Here is an 8,053-nt window from a genome sequence, read left to right as displayed (position 1 = left end):
TGATAATTTTTTCCGGGTTTGCATCAAATCGGTTTTTTTTTTTTTTTTTTAAGTGGCCTTGAGGACATCCCTGAAGCACTTTCTCTGCCCTCCTGGAGTATATGCCTTGTTTCAGCTGGGAGAATGAAATTTGCTTTGGGTGGAGGACAGCTGGATGACATGGCTGGCCCAATGAAGTTGATGTTGAATAATCACTGCCTCAATACTCATGGTGTTTGCTTGCAGGAGGATACTAACATTGTTACATTTGTCTTCCTACTTAATTCAGAGGATCTTCCACAGGTAGTGTTGATGATACTTCTCCAACAACTTTAGATGTCTCCTGTACGTTGTCCATGTGTTAGCTTCAAACAGCAAAGAAAGGATCATGATTTCTTGATAAACCATGAGTTTAGTTCTGAATCTGATGTCATGATCTTCAAACACTTATTTCTTCAGGCTTCTAAAAACCACACTTGCATATTTGAGGTGATGTTGGATTTCTTCATTGAAGTCAGCCTTCTAAAAGACATGGCATCCAAGGTACAGCATATTCTCCAGAGTATCACCATGGATCTGGATTACCAGAGCTGGGGACTGTTCATTAGAAGCTTGTTGGTGAAGGACCTTAGTCTTCTGAATGTTAAGTGTTGGTCCCATTTTCTTGCCTTGGTAAAGATGTTGATGATTGCCTGCAGATCTGCTTCTAAGGGAGCACACACTACAGCATCATCAGTGTACTGAAGCTCAATGATTGAGATTGGAGTGGTCTTGGTTTTGGCTGGGAGTCAGTTGAGGTTAAACAGCTTACCATCCATTTGGCAGTTTAGCTCCACTCCAGCTGGAAGCTTGTTGGTCAAATGTAACATTGTGGCAAGGAATATTGAGAAGAGTGTTGGAGCAATGACACAGCCTTGCTTAATTCATGTTTTAGCCTCTAAGGGTTCATGTAGATGCTGCCAGAATAAGACAGCACTGTTCTGAGAGATACAGCACCCACTGCCTCCATGTTAGCTTCTGAATTGGAAGTAGCGTATCTGCATCAGTACAATACTGAGCCCATGCCACTAAACTCTGTCTTTCAGTAGAGGCCAAACTACAGTGCTTCTAGTTTAGAAGGTGCCATGAACAAAGTGAAAGTTGTGTGTCAGGACAACCTTGCCTTGTGTAGCATAAATATACCACCCACAACTTGACCTTTGGCTGGTCACTTAGGTTCAGTTCTCCAATGAGCCACTTGCATTTTAAATCTCTCTCAAATACTTCAGGTGATCTGGGCCACATTTTTTTGCCCCTTTGTTTCCTACTAGTAGAATTGTAATAATACTCTTCTTTCTCACAAAGATTATCTGAGCATAAAATTCATTAATAATTATGATGTAGTACACTGAGGAGGGCCTGAACTAGAAAATAAATACTCTTCTTGCTTTGAGTGCAGGGGATGAAGCAGTCTGTGTTCTCCAAATTCCAGGACTGAGATTCTGTCTCTCTATAATACAAAGTTCACAAGGAGATGAAATACTTTATGCGTTCCCCTAACTGCACAGTCCCATAAGGGTCCAATACAATCTGACAGTCAGGCAGGGAACACCATTGAATTCAGTGGGTGTCTTGCTTGACTAGAGAGTAGGCTGCATGATTTGCCCCTAGAAGGATGAGGACTTGATCCTATCAGTGAAGTTAAAGAAAGCTCTCCCTTTGATTTCTAGAGGAACAAGGTCTGACCCTCAGAGCAGACTACAAACTAGGTTTGTTAGAATACTGAAGTGTACACTTGAAAGAGACACATAAGAGTTAACACAGCTAAGCATTCATTCTGTGTAAGGTTACAAAAAAAAGCCAAGGTTTCCCTACCTTCTATTATTTGTCATGAAGAATTAAGCCACGTGAAATAATCATCTTACAAAGGCAGCCTGTGTAGGAGTTGGCAGCAAGTTATGCAGGGAAAACTTCTATTACAACCTTTTTTATATATATAAAAGATAAGATAACAGGCTTTCTTCGAAGGTTTTGAGTTAAGCTAGATAAAAAAAGGAGAGTCATTAATTTATGCTCTGGAAAACCTAAGTCATAAAACTAGAAATATTGCAATGCACCTGTAGGGGTAGAGATCCTATAGAAAATAATTTAGCAAAATGTATTTTGTCTTCATGAATTGTCCCTGAATAAATTGTCATTTTTTTCAATTTTTCATTGTGTAAAATTATGCAATAAATACAGTCAGCAAATATTTCTCAATATGTAGACTATATGTGAGCAGAAACGTAACTTGCAAGTTTTGCACCCTGAGCAGAGCCCTCCAGGAGGTGGGAGAGACTCAGACAAAAGTCTGGAGGAGGGAGGTAGCAGAGGGGAAGGAAAATCTGTGTACCCAAATGCTGCCTTTATAGTCACAGTGTAGGGCTATTGCTGCTATAGCACCACAGACTCCCTAAGGAGCTACCATTCTAGCACCCCCTCAAGTGGGCATCCAAGGCTAGTGCTTCACCTGTTCACCCCAGGTTACACTACTGTATGCGAGTTGTCTGTTGTAAGAATTCAGAACTTGCAATAAGTCCATTAGTTTTGACCAGCAACATACTAGATACTGTTGGAAAACATGAGGAAGGAGGGGTGTGGAAAAAATTTACTATTTGTTGAAAAACAGAAAAACAAAAATATTCAGCCAAAAACAGTAGAAGAGAGAAAAAAGTTTTATGATGCAAAACTAGTTTTTGGAGAGAGCAGATACTTTCTTCAAAAAAAAATCATTTAGTTTAAACTTGAATTTTTCTTCTCAATGGAAAACTCTACATATTTTTTTGTACTAGCCCTACCACCAAGTTACCTCCATACGATACTACAAACAGTGGCTGCTTCAGCTTCATCCTCAGAGAGGCAAATGTTGATCCTAGGTCTTCTTTCCCTTCTTGGACTTGATCCCTTTTTCTTCCCTTACCTGCTTTAAGGTACTTCCACTACCACGAACCCTACCCTACACATTACAGATTGCCTTATTCATACTCCAAACCCTCTGGCTTTTTCTTTATGCCTTCATAGTGAATGCTGGGAGGATTTTGAGTAGTGGAAGCAGCATAGAAAATTGAACAGTAGCACAAAGAACAACTAGAACTAAGGCAACATTTTCATTATAGGAGGATAAAGTTGTAGCGGCAGGCATGCAGCTGACAGAATAGGGAGAGAAGAAAAGCAAAGGGAAATGGATTTCATCAGTAGAACCATATTGAAGGGGAGAAATCAGACACTAGTACAAGGGAGCAGCTCTGTGGACAGAAGGGAATTGAGTGTTTCACCTCATGAACTGGAAAAGACATAAAAGCATGCAAAGTATTCAGACAAGAGGAACTACCTGAATCTCAAAATACATTTGAGGTTCATTCTCCAGATAAAAGGTGCATTTTTACCACATCTTCCTTCCTCTTAACAAAAGGAAACCATGGAGTCTGCTTTGATAATTTTTCAGTCTGTGTGCTGGTTCATCCCCACCTACCACCCCTGTTTATATTTGTCTTGTTTTATTTTCTTTCCCTCCCTTTTTGTGCATTTGAGACACTTCACCCTCCCAAATGACACAAAGGCATTACCTGATTATTAATACATCATGCCAGCAGCCGGATTTTCATCTCTCATATGAGTGTTTATGAGAAGATCCTTCCAATGATCTATGTTTTCTCACTGTAAAAATACAGTTTCAAAATTGCCCTTGAAATGCAAAACAATCAATGCTGGCACCACTTATTCCTTCCTGTCAAATATTTTACTTATTTTCTCGTCTGTAAACAACTTAAGAATAATGTCTTGTGACAGGGACACTGCAATCCAGTAGGGCTTCCTTTGCTTTTTAATTTATTTTGCATTTGTTCAAATCAAGGGGTAAAGAATATACAAGATATCAGTGGCAGCATTTGGCTTAATCATCTCGTCACTAATTTGTCCAATGATCAGTGCAGACAAGCAATGGTGAAGGTGACTATAAGATGCTAATCTTTTCAAGCAAAAGAAACATACACTTCAACTCCCACCCCCTCCATCTTTCTAATGCAGAAGCAGCCATCCCTATATGCAGGTTTGTTTTAAAGATAAGCAGACTTTGTGATCTTTACTTGCTTGTCCACGAGCTCTTGCTGAACCAGTGTTTTTGCTGAGAGATGCCAAGCCTCAGCCAGCAAAACTACCTTCTCCCCAGCCCCTTGTCTACAAGTGCTTGTTTCTGGAATTTTTCACTCCCTATTTGACTTATTTTTCAACAAAACCTTGAATAATGTCTATATTTCCTGTGAAATCTTCTGGCTGTGACACATCCTGCCTATTCACATAAATATAGAATTTACCTCTTTGATAACGTTTTCAGCCTCAGCTTTCACAGTAATCCTTTCAAACATGGGGAGCAACTGTGCAGGAATTCTTGTCTACCAGTGTCTTCTAGATGGTCCTCTGGGTTTACTTATGTGACCCAACAATATCCAATATTCCATTTATTCTGGTCAGTACTGTATAGTAGGGGTGTCAAATTCCCTTTGTGTCCTGTGAATCATCCATGGGGCCAGCAGTATCAGTACCAAATCCATGGGGCCAGCAGTATTGGCTTGTGCCAGAGCCAGCAGCAGCAAACCACAGTACTTGGTCATTTGCCTGCCACTGAGGGCCATGCCCAATGGGTCCCTGGGCCCCAGAGTCTGCCCTGCCTCACCACTAGCCATGCTCACAAATTCCCTGGTCTGTCAGTAGCCCAGTGGGCAACTTCATGGGCCAGGTCTAGCTTGTGGGCCATATGTTTGACACCTCTGTTTCATAAGGGTCTCCTAAGGCTAATTTACTATAAGGTGTTCTGTCTTTGTAGGACTGTGGAAGCAAAACGGACCCCCCCTTTAAAAAAAAAAAAGTTTCTCTGATAATCTTACACAAAATCTGCAGGATGTCCCACTGGAGGCTATCTTTCAGTTTTCTCTAGAAAAAAAACGTGAGGAGTTTTTTTCTGTTTTGGATTGTGGATTGTAGTTGAAATGGTCAAAATACTTTTGTTCTTCTTCAGAAGCTCCACAAAAAATGTTTGTTGGTTCTTAGCTCGTTTCCAAATATTGTAAGTTCTAGCATAGGTATTGTACTCTCAGTGTTTGTTTTTCTGTCAGCTATCCAAAGGAATGGTATATGCTGGTCCTAGCCCCAGTACTGCTGTTCTACAAAGGTGGCAGAATGTCTAGCTCCTACTAGGCAATCAGGACTCATAGTAGAGATGACATCTTTTATTAGACCAACAAAATTTTTGGAAAAAAAAAATCTTTAATTGCAAGCTTTCGGGCACAAACATACCAGCTATGAACTAACTGCCCAGAGGAGTTTTCCATCTATTGACTCCTCTGTGAAATCCTATGAAATATGAACTTTCATTTCTACCCAGGAGAACTTTTACAATCTTTTCTCCAATGCCTGATGAAGGGTGTTTGTGCCCAAAACCTTGCAATTAAAGAATTTTTTTTTGCAAAAAACTTGTCCATCTAATAAAAGATATCATCTCTACTATGAGTCCTGATTGCCTAGATCCTACTGTAATGTTTCATCCTCCTGCCATATTGTGGTGAACATTTTATGGAAGAATACAATCTCACAAACTTGTTGAAACACTTTGAATTCAAAATTTCTTCTTTGATTTGGAAGTAACTGACCTAGGGCCCAAAGTCTGATGAATTCATGAACTAAGACCTCTGCTACTGTAACCTCTATTTGGATTCTTACTGGGCAAGCTTCAAGCTATTTTTTCCAATAGTCCATAGGAATCAACAAATTGCCAGCTTCTGTCTCACGTGAAGGCCCCAGCAAACCGACAGTAATATGCTGCACTAGTGCTCCCATGAGATACTGCTGCAGAGCAATTTGTCCAATCTTGGAGGAACGTTCAATGCATCAAAAGCATCACATTATCTGTACCTACTTCCTACTTTCCTTCTAGAAGATAGAATTGCTTTTCTCTTTGCATATCTAAAGGTTTTGAAACCGCAAAATGTCCAGTGGTTTTCAAATAATGACAATCTCAGAATTTCCTTTTTCAGTCTGTCTAGTACCACCAACTGATGCTTCTAACCATCACCAGCTGGTTTCTCTCACATCCTACACAATATTGTACCTTCAGACCCCAAGCTTTCCCACTACGAACAAAACATTTTTACTGTGATGTTGTTAGGGAACACTGCATTCCAGGGTGACTATTTGCTAATTATTTTCCAATCGCACATTATTTTAATATCAGAAACATCTTTTAGGAATAGATTGGTTGCTGTGGAGTCTGTTCTTGCAACTCAACATCCACTCTTCTAGTAAATTAACTTGAAACATTTGCACTTCAGCAAATTATAGGGAAAGGAGCCAATCTCTTCCTCAGCACACTCATTCTCTTGATCATCTGATTCCTGGCTCTCCTGCTCAGGACAGTATTTGCAATTACCCTCCAACAAGGCCATCTGAAATAGACATCAACATTACCATAATGATAGCCCCACTTGTGTAACTGTAATATTTTAGCACTTTAACTTTTCCACCCTGGAAAATGGCCTCTCAGTAACAAAAGAGTTATTTCAGTCAAGCATAGTCTGTCCTGATCTTTCACCTGTATGCATAGGTGATAAAAAACTATATATTAAATCACTCCTAGAAGTTCCTTTCAGGTGATGCAATAATTTCTTTTTGAAGAGCCATGTCATTTGCTGTAATAAACCACTACCTGTCAAGTCCTTTGTAATCTTGTGTCAGTACTGCTTCTAAACCGTAAGCAGTTGGAAAGGGGATTTAAAACACAGATAGGTCAAGATAGGAGCTGTCACAAGAACTTGCTTGTACTCTGGAAGTAAAATATCATATGCTACCAACCAGTGAAATGGCTCCCTGTTCAACCCAACCTATGTAAACATTTTGGAAAATTGGCAAAACCACAAATAAACCTATGAAATATGTGCAGAATTCTGTAGGATTCTGCACCTCAGTGAACAGCTGGGAAGTTGCCCAGTTTGTACAGCCTCAATTTTGTGTTTCCTAGTGAAAAGCGCAATTAATTGAGTCTGCTCCAATGTGTTCCAATTGGAATGCATTGGACCAGAATACATTGGACCAGGCATCGAACACATGTATGGATGTCTGGGTTTCCTTTTTGACTATTTGCCGTTAGAAACTTTCAGCAAATGAGCAGAGATGTGTCCTCCTTTCAAGCAAGATTTAAGCATTCAACATCTTTCCTTTTCTGGAAAACTACCACACCATGGGTGCATCCAGATGAACGTGGCTGTTTGTTTCCCCAGGGACAAGTAGCAGTGACACACCTTGTGTGGCTGCTACTTGTGCCCAGGGAACACTCAAGCTCTGGCATGTGGCAAGTTACTGCCGTGAGGTAGGGGAGGCTGGGGCCAAACAGCCTTACCTAGGTTACTGGGACACAGCCCATATGGCCACAATAATAGTCTTTACTCTAGAGGTAGGGCAATTTGTTCCCTGCAAATCAATTGCCTTCAAACCATTTCTTTAATATGGGTGACTTCTTTAAAGGGACTTTATATGGCACCTTTCCTGGCTTTGACTAAACAGTTATTGGCCACAAAATCAAAGTAAGTTATATTCAGCATCTAAAATAAACTCAGATCAAATTCCAGAAGTCCAGTTTTTAGGTGAGTGCCATTGGCCCTCACCATTTCCATCAAGACTAACAGTTAGCTCTATTTTGGATCCCCTATCTCATGTCTGGTCAAATAACCCTATCTGACCCCAAGATACCTCTTATGCCCCACTGAGTCCCACACTACACCTCAATGTCCCATGAACCCACTGCACATTGTACAAACTTGTCCACATCACACCTCACCCCAACACCCTGATGTCTCACCATCTTCACTGAGCCTTCTCCAGTTCCCCTGAGCATTCAAACCTCACTGCAGCCCCTTACATCCCCTAAGCCCTCTTCATTCCTAGTTCCTCTTGCTCCCAACATCTTCATACCTATTTCACCACCTATTAGACCCCACCACCCCCTTCAGCACCAAACCCCATCTACCCCTGACATTGCCCCACCTCCATTATGCCTCAGCCCCTTCCC

This window comes from Gavialis gangeticus, unplaced genomic scaffold (genome assembly GCF_001723915.1).
Source record: "Gavialis gangeticus isolate Ggan-Ray unplaced genomic scaffold, GavGan_comp1, whole genome shotgun sequence".
In the NCBI taxonomy this organism is placed as follows: domain Eukaryota; kingdom Metazoa; phylum Chordata; order Crocodylia; family Gavialidae; genus Gavialis; species Gavialis gangeticus.
This window is presented reverse-complemented; position numbering follows the sequence as displayed.